General features: G+C 37.7%; 1 pseudogene; it reads left to right on the plus strand.

Moving 5' to 3' along the window:
• The first annotated feature begins 2,485 nt into the window (after positions 1–2,485).
• Positions 2,486–2,912, plus strand: LOC102486609 (ubiquitin-conjugating enzyme E2 variant 2 pseudogene; annotated as a pseudogene).
• Positions 2,913–19,496: the final 16,584 nt, after the last annotated feature.

The following is a 19,496-nucleotide window of genomic DNA, read 5'->3' on the forward strand; positions in this document are numbered from 1 at the left end:
AAGTACAGGGGCTAGCAAATGACATAATGGCTATGTCGCTGGACTCCCATGTAGTTGATCACAGTTCAAGTCCCAGACCTGGTGGCTTAAACTCTTGATGGGCACTTGTGCTTGCGTGCCCAAGATCCCAAGAGGAGAATGGAGGGGAAGGGATTGCAACATGGTCATCCCCCGCTGGGGGGTGATTTCTCGCTTTCTGTCTCTCTATCTCTGTCTTTCTGGCAAGCGCTCGTGTCCCATAGCAAAAACCTCTTAAATAAATAAATAAATAAATAAATAAATAAATAAGGAGTGCATAAGTGCAATAGAAGGAGAGAGAGAGACAATGGGATAGCTAATGGCTTATCTGTTGATGGATTTGAAAAATGAATTATTGAGGGACCAGTAGGTGGCATGGTAGCTAAGGTACTGAATTCCCACATGGCTGACTATGGTTCAAGTCCTAGACCCTGCAACTTGAAAATTACATCCGACGTGTGTACATTTGTGCCAAAAATACTGAGAGGAGAATGGTGGAGAATAGATTGTGACAGAGGTTTCCTTAAGGGAGGTGATTTCTTACTCTGCCTCTCTCTGTCTCTTATCTCTGTCTCTTTCTGTCTGTCTCTCTCTTTAGTGAGTGCATGTGCCCTATGGCAAAAACCTAAAAAAAAAAAAAAAGAAAGAAAGAATTATTAAAACTTTTTCTCTGTATTATCTTAGATCCAATTTTTACTAGCAACATATTCACAGAAATGCATATTTCTGCATTATTTCTGTGTACAATTTTGAAAAAAATGTATATTGTTTCATTTGTGTATATGTTTCTCTGATGAAATCAGAATTCAAGGGACTTCAAGTTTTCAAAAAAATACCAATAATCCACAAAAGACTAGTAGTTGCCAACATTGGAGTTATCTTGAAAAATATACAGTAAAATCTAAAATAACATTTTAAAGGAGCAAAAGCTATATGATTAAGTAATAGTACATAAAGTAACTACTCTGAAGGTAAACAAGCATTTGAATAAATAAGTTCTAGCACAATAGGGTTTTTTTTTTTTTTTTAGTTCACTTTAATTTGTATCTCTACCTTGCATTTTTTTTTTCCTGAGAGGTTTTTGCTATAGGGTGCATGTGGTCGCCAGAAAGAGAGAGAGAAATAGAGAGACAGAAAGTGAGAAATCACCCCCCAGGGGGGATGGCCATGCCACAATCCCTTCTACTCCATTCTCCTCTTGGGATTTTGGGCATGCATGCACACGCACCTGGCATGAGTTTAAGCCACTGGGTCCAGGACTCGAACCACAGTCAACTACATGGGAGTCCAGTGACACAACTATTATGCCAACTGCTGGTCCCTCTACTTTGCATTTTTAAAGAGAGGAAAAAATAAATTTTGCTTTTTGATTCAAATTATTTTTAAAGGTGGTTGGAATAATAACTAAATTTAATTTTTGCTCTTTTTTTTTGAAATTCTGTGAATTCTTAAGGTAAAGAATTTGCCTTTCAACTCTTTTACTTAATATTTCTTTTTATACTTTCTTTCCTTACCTTTACATGGTCAAGATCTGTTTTTTCTTGCAAGTAGCCTGAAAGAATTTAGTTTTGTCATGGTTCATGAAACTAAAAAGCTAACAGAGAAATCTTCTTCCTCTAAACAGATTGCATACAGGTTAGGTACTTTAAACATAATAATCAGCAATGTGGTTTCAATTCTGGAGGGGCTGCCCTGAAGTCTGCAGTCAATGACACAGTCTTGTCTATTCTGTTGCTGTGGGTAATGGTGCAGAAAAAAGCAATATACGATGCATGACAGATGAAGAGTGAGGACTGAAAATCAAAACAGACAGAGAATTTTGTTCACAGAGCTACTGAGCGACAATAATCAATTTACCTATGACCAAGTAAGTGTTAGGATGGCAAAATTTCAGGGACTGAATACATTCCCATTCTGGGACTCCTAAGCTTCTGCTGACAGATACAGAAAGAAAATAGGTGAGTCCCCAGTAAGGAGGACCTAGATTTCTTCATAAACAGGCAGCTGTTTTTCCTAAATAAAAGAGGCTTTCTTTTGACATTATAGAGAAAATGTTCAGTATCATATTGCAATAATGTTTGACATTTCCTGGCATTATGGAGGGTAGAGTCCAAATATGCCCTCTAAATGAGGAATCTTAGCTAAAACACAAAAATATACATCTCCCTGATAAAATCCAAGGTGCTATCACCCACCTTTACATTCCCATGCAGAGAGGGAAGAAATGAACAAAAAAGAAAAAGAAAAAGTATCTTTTTAATTCTTAGCAACTTTCCAAACCATTATTAGAAACTTACGAGGCTTTAATGTATAAGAAAGGCTTGCAAATATTGCTCTAGTTGAAGAATTTGGGCTCTAAAATTGCAACAGTTATTGGAAATCTTGGAGTCAATAAACATTATGTAAAGAGTTGTTTTCCACATTCTCAAATGACTAGGAAATGAACATTGAGGGGCTGCAGGAGAAGATGGGGGTCTCCACGGGTGTTAAAGTTCCTTGTAATTTTTGCTTGTTGGAAGAACTTGAAGGACAAAAAGGAGTAGGCAATGGTACAGTTAACTGGGGCCTTGAAGATGATGAAGATATGACACTTACAAGATGGGCAGGCATGATTATTGGGCCACCAAGGACAAATTATGAAAACAGAATATATAGTCTAAAAGTAGAATATGGACCTAAATACCCAGAAGCTCCTCCATCAGTTATATTTATAACAAAATTAATATGAATGGAATAATTTCAGTGGGATGGTGGATGCATGGAGCATACCAGTGTTAGCAAAATGGCTAAACTCTTACAGCATTAATGTCATCCTTCAAGAGCTACAACCTCTAATGATGTCCAAAGAAAATATGAAGCTTCCACAGCCACCAGAAGGACAAACATACAATTAATTTTAGAGGCTCTCAAATTTGTCTTAAATCAACAACCTTCTACTCCTATAAATGTCTTGATTAAGTATCACAATGCAAATACCCACAACATTAAGTAAAAGAATTCCAACTGGTAAACATGACTGGACATTTGTAAGAATATATTTAATATATGTACAGCCATTATGTTTCTCCTGTTAAAGTGCTGTCATTTAAACGTAAGCCTCGAGTACTTGAACTAGAATTAGAGTTTTCAAGATGAAAGCATGTCAAGAAGTGTCAGATGGCAGTGGTGTAAGCATATGTGCTTCTGAAAAATAAAAACTCTCAAGGAGGAAAAACAGAAATGGCAAGCTTTATCCATCTTGCTTAGTGAAAGACCTACAGTCGAAATTGTTTAAGGTAGCAGGTACAATAAATATTGTCATAAATTGTGTTAATTCTTGCAGCGGTGCAGGTGCTGACTACCAGTAGTATCAAAATCATATTCAGGATTGTTTTGATACCTTTATTTATAATTTATAAAGTGCTGGGGGGGTGTATCGATGAATTTCTGTTAAAAGCTGTTCCTGTGTGTTACATGTAACAGACATGGTAAATATTTGTTTACAGTTTTATTTAAGAAACCATACATTTAAGTTGAAGTGAAGTCAATCAACAAAAAGGAAATAGGTGTATGGATATGTGATTTTGAGATTAAAGTTAGTCTTAAAATGTAAATAAAATGTGGAACATGGGGAAAAAAAAGAAATGAGCATTGATTTTTTTTTTTTAAGAGAGTAATGGAATAGCTATAAAGCTGTGCAAAAAAAAAACCCTATTTCCTTAGAAAATCCCCTTAATCACTATGATAGCTAATTCTATGTGTCAATCTGACTGGGCTGTAGGATTCTAAGATAGCTGGTAAACACAGAGATAGATAGATAGACAGACAGACAGACAGACAGGTAAAAATCTCTCATTGGTCTGTTTCTGCAGAGAACCCTAACTAATATGATCACCAAATACTGCCATTTGTTAAATAGTTTGCTGATGTTAGAAAAGAGGTTTTGACTGGGGCTGGTAGGTGGCATGGTGGTTAAGGGTGCTGGGCTTCCATTAGGGCAAATTTGGTTCGAGTCCCAGACCTAGCAGCTTGCTCGCTCGCTCTCTCTCTCTCTCTCTCTCTCTCTCTCCCTCCTGCTCTCTGGTCAGAGAAAAAGAGAGAGAGCGAAAGAGCAAAGAAGGAAGGAAGGAAGGAAGGAAGGAAGGAAGGAAGGAAGGAAGGAAGGGAGGGAGGGAGGGAGGGAGGAAGGAAGGGAAGGAAGGAAGGAAAAGAAGAATGAAAAGAGGTTTTGACTACAAAGGAGAATTTAGGTTCACTGGTCTTCATGGTGACCTGTAAATGACATGAAGAATAACATCCATCTCACTAACAAAAATAAATTCAGCAGACAAAAGATAAAAGTGAGACTATTTCTGCATTAGATGAAATACTAGTTATCACAGACTATTAAAAGAAAGGCCTCGAAGGGAGTAGAATAGTTGATCATGAAACACTTCCATTCCAATTTGTTCAGAATTATTTTTAATATGAAACACACATATAGAACTCCTCCTCTTTCTTAGGTCCTCAAGAAAACAAGATGAGGAAGATATTAATTACATCATCTCTGCCTTCTCCCTCCTTTGCTCGCCCAACCACCACCGTGAGAATTTATAATCTAACATGAGAGAGATGTAAATACATGAGCAGATACTTTCAGTCAAATGTGTAACTTTTATAATAAATATACACATAGCAACCTAAACCTTAGGAATTAGAAAACTCTTGCTGGAAGAGATGTCATTTGACCTAAATCATTAAACCTAGGAAAAACAAAAACAAAAATAACTAGGCTGGTTTGACTAGGGAGAATTTAATTAACAAAATTAACAAGTTTTATGTTCATGAATCAGTTTGATTGGATAGCCTGCAATAATTTAAAACCTTAATGTAATGTCTGTATTCTGAACAACATAATAAAGAGATTGAAAAACAATACCCAGTTTCCAATGACCAGCAGTCAGTGCTGTCAGGAGAGAAGAAGTACAACTTCATTTTCTTGCACCTTAAATTATTTTTTCATTCAAAACACACTTTATAAACACAGTACATATAGAGTAGTTGAATACTATGCTTTCAAACTGATAATTGCTACTTCTATATGCTCCATCAATAATCCCTTTCATCTCAAAGCTCAGGAAACCAGCTTAAAACTCAGCTTGTAAACTTTTTCAGTCACATTGGTTTTGATTGCTTAACAGTTAATGGTAGATGTATGACACCAGTTAACAGTTGATGGTGGAGGTATGACACCAGTTAACAGTTGATGGTGGAGGTATGACACCAGTTAACAGTTAATGGTAGATGTATGACACCAGTTACTGGTTAATGGTATTGATTTTAATCCCTTTCATCTCAAAGCTCAGGAAACCAGCTTAAAACTCAGCTTGTAAACTTTTTCAGTCACATTGGTTTTGATTGCTTAACAGTTAATGGTAGATGTATGACACCAGTTAACAGTTGATGGTGGAGGTATGACACCAGTTAACAGTTGATGGTGGAGGTATGACACCAGTTAACAGTTAATGGTACATGTATGAGCAACACAGAATTGTTGCTCCATTGATTTTTCTTCTGTTTTGTTTTTTTTTTTTAAGAATTTTTTCCCATAGGGCGTGTGCATTCTCCAGAGACATAAAATGAGAAATCACACTCCAAGGAGAGATGGCCAAAGCACAATCCCTTCTCCTCTGTTCTCCTTTCAGAATTTTCGGCATGCAACTACATGCGCCTAGTGTAAGTTTACAGCCACTGGGTCCAGGATTCCAACCACAGTTGACTACATGGGACTCCTGCACCTTAACCACTTGGTTCGAGTGGTTAACCACTATACATTAACCATTACACCACCTGCTGGCCCCGCTCCATTAATTCTTAATACAGGATGAGATGTTATACATTGCAAACAAAACCAGTAACTAAGTATGTTATCATCTTGAAAAGGAAAAAAATGAAGACATACTATATTGGGAAATCTTTACCAGTTTTTTTATTGCTGTTTCCCCACACACAATATCATATTGACATATATGAGATATATAATTGTGCTGTTTTATTTACTTTTAGATAGCACTGAAAAGAATATATAGCAATAATTCAACTAGGTATGATTAAAGTAAAATTATCTTTGAAGTTGAAGAAAGATGTTTTACAGGAAACTCTTGATTCTGAAAATACACATATAAAATCATAACAGTCTTTTTTTTTTTGAGAGGTTTTTGCTATAGAGTTCGTACACTCTTCAGAAAGACAGAGACAGAGAGACAGAAAGCGAGAAATCACCCCTAGGGGAGATGGCCACACTGCAACCCCTTCTCCTCCATCTCCTCTCAGGACCTTGGGCATGTACACACATGTGCCTGGCATGAGTTTAATCCACCGGGTCCAGGACTCGAACTGTGGTTGACTACATGGGAGTCCAGTGACATAGCCATTACACCAACTGCTGGTCTCATAAGCTGTAACACTCTTTATTGAATCTGTCTTTATGTATCATCCTACTCTTTTTTTAGCACCTTCCTTTATCATTCCTTTTTGCTCTGATCTTAGTGGTTCATTCTTCAGGTATCTGTTTATTCTATAGGCTATAACATCACATAAGCCATGTCTCAGCCATCTTTCATAAACAAATAACCTACTAATTGATATACTCAAGAGTAGACACAACTTCACACTAGAAGGTGAAGAAACTTCAGAGAAAATGTTTTTCACTTGAAAAGATTTTATTAAAGAATTATTTTTTATTTAACTTTACTTACTTATTTTAATTTTTCCAGAAAGGGATAGAGTAATAATGAGAAAGAAAGTAACAAAGCAAGCCGCCAGGTCCAGGATTCAAACCATGGTCAGCCACGTAGGAGTCCAGTGCCCCCAACCACCATGCCACCTGCCAGCCCCCAACACATTAAAAGATTGTTAAAAAATCTTTCCCATGCAAATAGACTAAGAAAAAAAAAAAAAAACACAAGAGCATTTATACCTGAAAAAAAGAAAAAAGTTTGACTGAAGGACCTTAATCTTCAGGGATTTATACTCCTGGCTAAAGAAAATAATAAATATAAAATAAAAATGACATATTTTACAGTCATAAGGAGTAAATTTTACATTATTATTTCATTAAAAATGGCATAGGACTTACTCATTCCAGTGAAGTCATTCTTTGAAGATTCATTAATCTTTTCAGTCACATGGGCCTATTTTATGACTTCTAAATTCCAATACCATTTCTCAGTTACTAACAGACCTTTATTGAAAAAAGTCAAGGTCTTCTAAAAGGTGAGGAATTTGTCCCTTTACAAACCAAGCAGAACACTCAGAAATAATCTATAACCTACCTGAGTCATAAATATAGCCCAACTGAGTGTATTAATTTTTTAAATCTTAAAATTAAAATGTCTCACTTAAAGAATATTTTAAGATATTATATCAAAAAATTAAAATCCATTTTATGTTTATACAGCCTTCTCCATTATTATTTTGTTTTTCCAAACTAAGCTTTAAATGCCTTATGGATTTGAAGTGTTGTCCTCAGAGACCACTACGATCCACTATATACAACCCCAGGTTAAGAGCAGCAACATAAAAGACTCTCAATAAGTGTTGTTTATTTGGAGTGTACTTTGAAGGTGACTGTTAATTGCCTTACACGTGACACTATATAAAACATTTAAAATAAGTATATCTTTGTGTAAAGCCTATTTTTCATATATTTTTTTAAATATTATGAATCATAACATTCAGAAATAGCTTAAGTAAATAAACCAAATTGAAGCCACTTGGTCCTTTGGGGGACAAGAACATTTATTTTTAGTTTGACTCAACCTTTTGTTATTCAGACTGCTGTTTTGGCTTTGACTAGGAACAGCCACACAGGTTCCTTCTGTGTGGAGGACTCATGAGAATTGGGATCTTCACTCCTAAGCCAGCATGGACAGTTTATAGGAGCTGCACAGCTACAAACTTACTAGAGTTTAAAATTTACTAGAATTTAAAAAGTTGTAAAAGCTGTTTAGAGATATGTTTATAAATGGTTATTTTACAATACTAATCTGTTTCTGATATCTGAAATAATATATGCAGTAGACGGTAGAGATTCACTTTTCTTGGGGAAAAAACAAAAAGAAGAGGGAAGAGATCCTCTCCTTTTTGAGAGACACACCCTTCTGAGGTTTAGCACTAAACTTCAGGTTCCTTTAAAAATCAAAATCCAATCAGGAAAACATAAAGATACACATTTCAAGACTTCCACATTTTGAACTTTTCTATCTACTATTCAAAGTAAACAGAAGTCTTGTCATTTAAAGCTGCAATGACCTTGAGGAAGGAAATTTTAAGTCCACCTTCATAATACTAGATTGGCATGTTGACAAATTGTTTAGGGCTGAGAATAAACTAGAACACAGGGATAGAAGCAGAGTCTTTCCCACACCCCAATTTTCTTCTCAGTATTTTAGCATAGAAGTCTGGAGATTTAGCTCTAAGTCCTGCTTCTATCATTTTATCTCCTGGTGACCTTTTCAAAGTCCACTTAATTTAATTAAACTATGCCCCAATTTCCTCGTCTCTGTAAGCAAAGGGGTTTTAAAGAAGACTATCCGTGCATGGGAAGGCTACTCAAGCAAATGGCTCTTCACCTGTGAATGCTGAGGGAGGCTAGATGGTTTTCCGGTCTGAGAAGGATGACACTGAGGGGTTGCAGAGCCTGAGGCAGTGAGTCCCACAGGCAGCTCAGAGGCGGAGGAGGCCGAGCATGTGAAGTGTCGCAGAGGCACAAAGGCAGGCAGAACCTGGGGGGACGGGAACATCTGGAGGACGGCCTGTGGGAGTCAGGAAAAACACAGCCTGAACTGTGTTCCCTCTGCTTCTGCCAAGGGTCTGGTGAGTCTCAGCTATCCTCTGTAATCAGGACCGTGGAGGGGAGGAATTACAAAATAAAGATAAAGAAGTGGACCTGATGACAGAAGGGAGGTCTGAGGAAGGGAGCAAAGAAAGGTGAAAAAGGAAGGAAACCATGTTTGTGGGCCTCTCTACTTAGTCACTGTGAGGCTACAGGACGGAATAAAAAGAAGAGCGAAAGTAAGGCGGTTCAGAAGACTACTGGAAGGGAAAGCCGGCCATGAAGAGCATCTTTAGGAAGCTGCACTTCAAAGGGATGAGAGCAGCTGCTTAGCAAGGGCCATGTGATGGAAGTCATTAATATCCTGTGGATTCAAAGAAAATACCAGATGAATAGCAGCTGATATACACACGAGCTCCTAATATTTTGCCAAGTACTGCTAATTTGTTGTAACTCAAATATGAGAAAGAGAGATGTTCGATGAGAACTTCAAACTGGAAAAAGAAGTTAGCTTAATTATAAAACTAGTAGAAAAATGTCTAAGACATGTTGTGACCATTATGATGAGTTTATTAATTGGATCTCAAATTAGGAGTCTATTTTCCTCAGGAATATGACAGTGAAGATGGAGGTGTGGTTCCCTTTCTTCAGGGCTCCTTTCTATTGCCGTGTTCCACTTCTTTGATTAAAGAGTCTGAACTGTGCAACTGTCTGAATGGAAGAAAGGCAGCAAGATTGAGACTTTGGTCTGAAGGGAGGAAGACAAACGATGGCCAGGGGCTGATGGACAGAACTCACTGCCAAATACTGTCCAGCGCTGTTTCTGTTTCATAGGAGAAACGCAGTGTTTGTTGACTCACCTTGGCAACATGGAAAACTAAACACTCTGTTAGACATAATTTGATATAGCTCCCATTGTGTTTTATTCTGGAGTCACAAGCCAGCGTGATTCCGTTTTCTGCAGAGAGCCAAGGTCTAAGTGGATGTGCACTGCCATGGGCAGGCTCTAGAAGGAAAAGGATGAGCTGTGCATCCTGCAAAATAGAAGCAAGCTAGTATTCACAGGGCAGTCGGCCTTTAGAGGACAGGACAAAGGAGTGCCCCAACGAGATGAGATGGTCACCAGTATCTGGATATTCTAAAAACAGGTAGTACATTCGTAGGCTATGTGGTCAAAATAAGAAAAGGGCATCATGAGTCAGGTAAAGCCCTAGTCCCATAAAGACATGTACCTAGACAAAGATTTGTGTATGAGATCATTTGGTTAGTCGGGACAAAGCCAAGTTGCAATATAAGAACTAAGCAGACCTCAGAGGTAGACTGCTTTATGCTTGGGCCAACAGAGTTGAGCTAAAACCATTTCACATTCTCATGTGAAGTCAGAATTGCCCCTTAGGACAGAAGTAGATTACAGGCTGCAATCAACTGGTACCACCGGTTATGAAAAGAGTAGATTCTAGGAATTGGACAAGTCTTAAGAAATTAAATGTCAATGCCTTTAATGAGAATCTTTATAAAGGACTCCTAGGAGCTATGGAGAAATGAAGCTTATCTTTGACAATGAGAAAATAGTAAGATTATGGCAGGTGGCGTGGTGGTTAAGGTGCTAGACTCCCACATGGCTAACCATGGTTCGAGTCCTGGACCTGACAGCTTGCTCGCTCTCTCTCTCTCTCGTCAAATTAAAATAAATAATAAAAATAAAACAAATAAAGTTAAAAAAGAAAATAGTAAGATTATCATCATTGCAAAGTACTTTACATAGAATTTTAGTTGATATTTTACGTAAAAGGTCAGATGAAGATGACCATCAAAGTCAGGATTAACATAGATTTGCTAACACAGTAAGACTAGTAGCAGAAAAAGTTTTATCACAGAGAAATTAAGCAATTTTTCCAAGGTTAAAAAACAAAAGCTTACATTCTAGATTCAGAATTCAAATCGAGTTTGTTTTCTTCCAGAGTCCATGCTTTTAGGAATTATGATATATTACTTATTACATTTTTGAATTGGTAGATTAAAACATGAAAACATTGTATGACTCTTCAGGAAATAAAACAAAGCATTCAATCACCATATATCATTAGAATATACAAAATGAATGAATCATGCTGGGAAAATGATTTTGTGTGTTCTAATGGTATACACTGACTGAATGTAAAAAAATAAAAGATATCCTTTTTAAAAATAAATAAAAGCAAAGCAGAGACGCAATAAAAATAGTTTTTAGGGTTTTTTTAATAGGCTATTAGAATAAAAAGAGAAAAAGAGGTTCAACCAAAAAAAAAAAAAAGAAACAAAGAAAGAAACAAAGAAAGACAAGAAAAGCATCTTATTTTCCATATCACAGAAGATTTCAGGAGCTATTTAATCAAGCTTATAATAAAAGAGAGGTGGGAGCCAGCAGGTGGCATGGTGGTTAAGACACCAGGGTTTACATCTGGACTTGACAGCTTGCCCTTTCTCTCTCTCTCTCTCTCTCTCTCTCTCTCTCTCTCTCTCTCTCATGCATGTGCCCTATAGCAAATTAAAAAATAAAAAACTAAAAAATTATTTTTTAAAAAAAGAGAACAAGAAGGAAGGTAAGGGAAATGTTTTAGTGAAATGAATTTACCAAGTCCTATTAGAAGAAATAATGAATATTTACATTCTAAAAGTTCAGAACTCTTTAGAAAAGCTGATATTTGGAAGTCTCTAAGTGTCAACACATCAATAACCCACTGTGGTTAGTACAATCCTGGAAACATGTTTTGAATATATTTTGTAGGCTACCCAGTTGCCCCAGGCTCGGAGTGCCAGTGTGAGTTAGATCTGGAAGCAGAACCATAATGAATGACATAGAAGAAGATATTTAATCTACACAAGAGTGTGAATGGGTGATGAAAATTATGAGAGACTGTAGCGCAGTTTCTACGGTAACAGGCTTAAGGTGAGTAGAGGTCAACCAGACAGCAATTATGGAAAATAGCTGGATGTGAAGCAGTGATGAGCAAGGACAAGCTAGAGCCTTCAATGGAACTGGGACTGTGAGGATAAAATGTGCCTGTGTCTGTCTTTCCATCCATCCAAACTCAGTGACTCAAAGTGCCCAGCTTAGGAAGCTGATACCCTTCACTGCAGAGCAAATTACTGGCCAGAACTCAGAGAGTCTGAATAAAGAAATGAGTGGCAACTGAGGAGCTGCAGGCCTGAGATGAGCCAGTCAGTCTGCAATGAGGTCAACTACAGCAATATCAGCTGTCCCACACAAACCAAAGTGCATAATGGCACCTCTGAAACTCCAAAGTTCTTTGATGGTGAGCTCTACCTAGAGCCCAGCAATGACAAGAATTCTGGAACAAGGAGTGGCAGTTTGGCTGAGGTGACACAGTCCAAAACCACCTCACTTCATTGCTTCACACCAGGACAATGGCAACAGTCACCTCACTGAATTCCCGGCCACCGTCTCCATCCCTCTCCACACATTGTCCACACTGTCTTTAAAGTTACCTCCCAAACCTCAAGACAGTATTTGCGTTTCAATGGGTGTGTCCTTCCTCTCCTTCCCCAAGTCCTACAAATCAAAGAAAAATGAGACATAATTTTTTAGAAGTATATTGCTGATGTCATTAGGCTAGAGCCCAAGAGGATTCCATAGGAGATACTGTGCAAGTGAGTTTTCACTGTGAAAATCATCCGTGTGGCTGTAACTCAAAAGATGCAAAGGAAGAACTCTTCTAGGAATTTACTGGCCATGGATGAGTGAAAGCTGAGAGAGAGAGACGGCTGTGGAAGGGTCAGATGGCACGAGGACATGGGAAGAAAATTAGAGGGCAATGAGCAGAGCCAGCATGACTGTGTGACAAAGCAGCCTGTCTTCAGGAGTCACCCCAAGTCTGGCAGATGGATGGGCTATGCCTTTAATAAGCTAAGTTACAAAGGAGCACTATTATAGGTGACTCCAGAGGACAGTGACATGTACACGCTGAAGAGGTCAGCACCACCCTAGCTTTTAAATGGCGGCAAAACACTTGGGGAAAAGTATCCTGTACCTTAGTGACCTTCTCCCCATACAGTGGCCTCTACTCTTAGACAACTTGAGTTCAAGCTAATATGGTAACCACCCAGCTCTAGAGCTGAGGAACCTAGTGACACAGGGGAGAAGGGCAAGACCTTAGGCAAGGAGAACTCCAAGAGTAGATGCAATGGTATGGGTCTGTCCCAAAGATTAAGTGGTAAGTTTGTGGATTTAAAGATTTTATATTTGGTAGCTTATAAATATATTGCATGCATTTTTTTGTATAATGCAAATACTACATAATAAAAAGATTTGTAAATTAAAAAGGAGTTGGAAAATGAACATGTGGACTTAGACATAACAAAGACAGAATAAAGGGAAATCATTGTGTAAACATAACCCTGTTTTTCCCAAGAGAGCCTGTTTCCACCTGGTGTCTCAGTGTAATTATTAGTAGAGTAACAGTACTCCCTTTCTCTCTCAAAAATGTCAGATTTTGAACACTTTTATTCCTCAAGATTTCTGCCTCCTGGGAACTATGACTATGAGACACTTCACTCTGATGCAAAGATTATTTTACATGGCATAGTTGTCTTTTAAAAAAAGAGAGACAGTTCTAAAAAAGCCTGACTTTATGGGATGAGCCCTTGGGATAGAGCTCTTCTTGAAGAAAGAAGTGTGATGGGCCTACCATGCCAGGGAGATATTTTGTGGCTTGTTTGTGGACAGAGGGAGGCATGTGATAAAGAATGCCGTCAGAGAGTACTCCCTGTCTGATGGCCAACAGAAAACATCAACTTCAGTCTTACAACCACAAAGAGCTAAATTCTGCTATAACCATGTTACTATGAAAGAAAAGCCTAAACTCAAGATTGCAGCACAAGGGGCAGGACAGCGGCACAGCAGTAAAACACAAGGTTCTGTGAGGCTAGCCCACATGGAAAGGTTCCAAGTTCAAGTCCATACCTTGAGTATCCTGAGGCACATACTTGCCTAGGATCAGGGCAGGCTGAGGCTGGAGGTGAATCACAAAGTCAAGACCCTGATAGAGATGCAGTCTCTCTGTCTCTCTCTTTCTCTCTTCCTCATGGAAGAAATAAATAAAAATAAACTTAAAAAAAGAGAAAAAGACTGCAGCACCAAAGACCACCTTGATTTCAACACTGTGCCCCAGCCTCTCAGAGTAAAATATATTGACTCTAGATGTAATATAACATTCATATTTTAGTTTAAAGTACTATGGTATGAGAAAATGTAGCAACAAGTGTTTAAGTTAAAAGCAGCACAGATTGCAAAGTCAGCCTATTTGCTGTGGCTACATTAGTGATTCTCATGAAACATAAAGGAATATAAGAAGTAAGAATCTTGCTGAGAACTGCACACTCTTCAAACCAGAGCTATCAATAACCAGTCACCCTGCTTTACTTGCAAATCGGACAACACTGCAAGTTTGTGATTTGTCATTTAAGTGTCTAGAAAGAAATATTTCCATTTGATCACTGAGATTCCATGTTCCATACATTCAACTTGTGATGAAAAAAATTAATAAAATGAGGTTACCTATACTTACACAAACACAGTACACAGTATAAGTTTAATGTTAGCTACATTTATATTCATATTTACATTCCTAGTAAGATATAACTAAGACAAAAAAGAAGTAATCTCTTACTAAACCAACCCAATGTTCGCTCTTACACTTGCATGAGTAACTCAAGGAGGAATAAAATTCTATGTGGTAAGTACTGCGGGACAGATAAAAACCAAGGGGTAAAGGAATAAAGAAAAGGAAGAAATAACAGAATTTAGGCTTTAGACTCCAATAATGTCGTAAAGAAGGGGTTACTTCTAATGAATAAAGATTAAGAATTAATCTTAATCTTTAATCTTTAAGGATTATGTTCCAATTATTAATTACTGTTTTACAAAAGGAGATAGAATTCCAATTATTTGGCATGGTATGATACTCAGGGTAATTCACAATCATTAATTTCTTTTCCTATTTTTAGTATCATGGTATGATACTCAGGGTAATTCACAATCATTAATTTCTTTTCCTAACCTGTTACCCGTTTCTAGCAAGTTCCTCCTTTTTCCTGTCCTGATATATATGTGTATGTATATATATATACATACACATACACACACATATGTATATATATACACACATATATATACACATGCATACACATACATACATGCATGCATGCATAGAGTCATGCATCACATCACTATGTTTTGCTCAGTGACGGACCACATAATATAAGGTGGTGTAAATAGGCAGTTGTGTCAGTGCCCTCTATGGTGGTCACACAATGATGAAACTGCCTAAGGACACATTTCCCAAAACGTATCCCTGTGATTAAGTGATACATCTCTCTCTCACACACACACACACACCCCTCACTGGAAACTGGATGTTCCTTATGTATTCTAACCCTTTCACACTTCCATATGTTCTATTGATAAAATTTATCTTCTCAGGTTTGTAAACTTCATCTCTATAGCAGACAGCATTTTTCAAAGATTGTTATAACCTCCCAATACCTGAATGCTCTGCTAGAACTCTGTTGCTTCCCCAATAAGTTAATGTCTGTGTCCTCTCAAACCTGAGAGGGACTTTGGGTCTGCCTTGACCAATAGAGTATGACACAGGTGACATGATGTGAAATTCAAGGATGGTCAGTAAAATGTCATGCATCTCCACCCTAATTACTTGCACATTCAGGCCTTGGAACTCAGTTACTTTACATGAGGAAGCCTATGCAGGCTGCTCCTTTGTAGAATAGCCAAGGGCCTCTCAATAACCAGCCACAACTGGCCAGTGGTTGAGTCCTCCAGTCACTATTTGAGCTGCCCCAATAGAGCCCAGCTTGTCTGTACTAGGCACTGCACCACATACTGATTTTTGAGTAAAATAAACGATGATTGTTTTAAGCCACTAAGTCAAGGATGACTGTACTGCTGTGCGGACATGGGCCTTGCATTTGTTTGCCTAGAGGCTTCTCTCACTGGCCTGCCATTCTCTTCATAATGATTTCATTGCCTTGGACACACAGCACCAGGCCAGTCTAATTACAAACCAATGTGCCCCCTCTTTGATTGCAGGCCAGGAAATGGAAACCTGATCCAAACTTACTTGAATCTCTCCGATTCTCTACTTGGTATTAGAAACTTGAGTGGAGATATAACCACTGAAGGTTATTTGAGGTGAGTTAGCTAAAGACTCTTCCTTAGTTCAGGGGTCAGCAAAACTTTTCTGAAAACTCTCAGATAGTAAATATTTTTAAGCTTGGCATTCCACAGGGTCTCTGTCACTAGAACTCTGCTGATGTAAGCATATAAAAGAGGGATTGGGATTATGTTTCAATTAAATGTTATTTATGAGCATTGTAATCTGATTTTTCCCCAGAATTTCCAAAGAGAGAGAGAGAAGAGAGGGAAAGTAAGAAAGCAACCCCCACGGGGAATGGTCACATTGCAATCCCTTCTCCTTCTCTCTCCATTGTTTCAGAATTTGGGGAGCACAACACACATTTCCAGCACTAACATGTATAGTCAGCCATCTGGGATTCAGCTGACTAAACCATCATGCCATAAGTTGGCCTATAATTTGAATTTTATATAATTTTATGTGTTACAGATATTGGGTTGTTGGAAAAGTCATAATGTATATTTCTATGTTTTTCTATGCAAAAATGTATCATAACTTTTCTGACCCAATAGAATTATTTTAAATATTTCAGTCATTCAAATGTTAACACACACACACACATCCATTTACCTTGCAGGATACATAAAACAAGCAAGCAGTGGATGATATTTGGCATGTGGGTTGCACTGTGCAGATCATAGATCTCAAGACAAGCTATGGGAGTCCTGCCACTGAGTCCCCCACTCTGCCTGACCCTTCTCCTCCAGGGGCTTTGTATTCTCCCAGTCCTTGAGTAGACTTTTAGCTAATTTCTTTTATTATTATTTGCTTATTTGTTTCTTGCTTAAATTGATCAGTTTCTGGTATATAACTATGCCTCAAGGACCCCAGAGTATAAGTAATTTAACAACTACAAAGATGGTACGATTATGACTTAGTAACAAGAAAAAAATGATCAACGTGTAGAGAGAAAATAACTTTCCTACTTTAAAAAAAAAGATAGTATAAGATAAAGTCTGTCAAAATAGCTTAAAGGACGGGACTCCCAATTTATTTTGCTGTTTCACAAAACTGTAAGAATACTAAAAGTCACAAGTGGATCTAATAACTTTCACATCCAAAATCTCGAGAAATACTGAATGAATATATATTTTTGGAAATTGAAGGTTTAATAATGAAATGAAACCAGAATCTCCCAAATGAGGTTTTTAAATCAGGTAGTCAGAGCAAGCCTTCAGGTATGAACAAATTCACTAGGTTCTTATGCTACCTTATGGAATGCCAAGTTAAAAAATAAAAATTCTGGATAATAAACTTAAATAGAATTTGAACTTCACACTGTCTTTAATATCACATTAAGTCATTACATACAGTGATTCTGGTCAATCTGTTTTTTGTTTGTTTGTTTGTTTGTTTTTGTGGGACCTCAGTGAAAACACCTGCACATTTAGTCAGGTATTTAACTGTTCTATCTCGTGGTTCCACGATTCATTAGACAGACCGGGAATAAGAACCACAGCTGCACAGAAATACCAGCTAAAGGGCATGAGTTGCAATCTTCTTAATACGTTGTCTCCCAAAACATGTGTGTTATCTATTCGCCAACTCTCTGGGTGAGAAAGGGTTTCTTAAACAGTATCACCACGAATATGAATGCTGTTGATTATATATGGTAATTATTAGCTTGTTAGGATTATTACAATGACTTATGTTTTTATTTTGTAAAAATCATCAAAGGGTAACTATGCACCACCCAAATGACAAATGTCAGGGAGCTGTTTCGTACTGACGAGTATCAGTGACCTGTTTGTCATTCTCTGTGTCATCCATGGGCAATTTGGTATGTCATTAGACTCTTTTTTCTGTCTTTGATTCTTAAGTCAAAAACAAACAAGAGCAAAAGTCTACTAGAAACACGAGGGATCCTTACATTATCCTTTTTTATTAGGGACAATGCTCTGCCCCTTAGAGTCTGGAATTGTTTCTCTTTTTTCCAGCTGTGGTATTTTTATGCCCACAATTCATCTATTTTTATACTTTATATACATATATTCAGTCTAGTGGAGGCTAAGAATTCTCTCTTCTGCTTACATGTTCCCAAGGGCTCTTGATTCAGTTCATCCTTTTCTTTACAGCTGTGGGACAGCAAAATCTGAAGCAACAGTCTGATGCTTTAACTCTAATCACAAAATACACGTATGCCTAAATACACACCGAGTGCTTTAAGAAGTAGGATTGCAACGTTCCCTTTAAGCTTCTTTGGGAGAGTATTTAAATGGCTGTCATTTCAACTTTTTCAGCGTGTTCATCAAATTAGGGAAATATTCAGTGAGAAAATTAGAGCCTTATTTATCCTCATATTTTCAAAACTGCCATAGGCAACATGAAATGACTTAAAATTTTTTTCTTAAAAATATACACATGGATATTTTCATCTGAAAATTCTGTTATTGCTGACAAAATTAGACCATGTATATTTATTTAGGCAAGTTTTGATTGTCTAAATAAATATACATGTTCTAATTTGTCTATTTGGTCTAATTTGATTTGATGTTCTCCAAACTTCTAAGCATCACTATCTTCTTTATGATTCTGCAATAGCCTCACACAACCTGTACTATCACTTAGTTAACGTTTTCTCTTTTTTAGGGGGACAGATTTTTGCTATAGGGCATGTGTGCTTGCCAGAGAGACAGACAGAGCCAGAGAGACAGGAAGTGAGAAATCACTTCCAAGAGGGGATGACCATACTGCAATCCCTTCTCCTGTTCTCTTGGAATCTTGGGAATGCACGCACAAGCACCTGTTGTGAGTTTGAAGCCACCAAGTCTAGGATTTGAACTGCAGTCAGCTATGTGGGAGTCTAGTCTAGTGATATAACCACTATGCCAGCTGCTGGTCTCAACATTTTCCTCTTTTTCTTTTTCTTTTTTTTTTATGGAGAGGTTTTTTGCTTTGTTTTGTTTTGTTTTGTTTTTATTGCTATAGGGTGCGTGTGTTCGCCAGACAGACAAAAAGGGACAGAGAGATAGAAAGTGAGAAATCACTCCCCAGGGGGGAAGGCCACGCTGCAATCCCTTCTCCTCCATTTTCCTCTCGGGATCTTGGGCATGCATGCACACGCGCCCAGCGTGTTTAAACCACCGAGTCTGGGACTTGAACCGCGGTTGGCTACATGGGAGTCCAGCGACATAGCCATTATGCTAACTGCTGGTCCCCATTTTCCTCTTTTTTAATGGCCCACTCTTTTAAGACATCTTTCTAGCTCTCATGAATTAAAGATTTGTATGTACTTCCCTCATCATAAGGGAGATGCAGATTAAAACCACAATGAGATACTACCTAACCCCTGTGAAAATGCTGAAGATTAAAAATATAAAAATTGGTAAGTGTTGGTGGGGATGTGGTGAAAAGGGAACTCTCCTACACTGTTGGTAGGAATGTAAAATGGTTCAGCCACTGTGGAGAACAATATGGAGGTTCCTCAAAGATCTACAAATAGAACTACCATTTGATCCAGCAATCCCACTTCT

Source organism: Tupaia chinensis, unplaced genomic scaffold, assembly GCF_000334495.1.
Source record: "Tupaia chinensis unplaced genomic scaffold, TupChi_1.0 Scaffold000362_1, whole genome shotgun sequence".
In the NCBI taxonomy this organism is placed as follows: domain Eukaryota; kingdom Metazoa; phylum Chordata; class Mammalia; order Scandentia; family Tupaiidae; genus Tupaia; species Tupaia belangeri.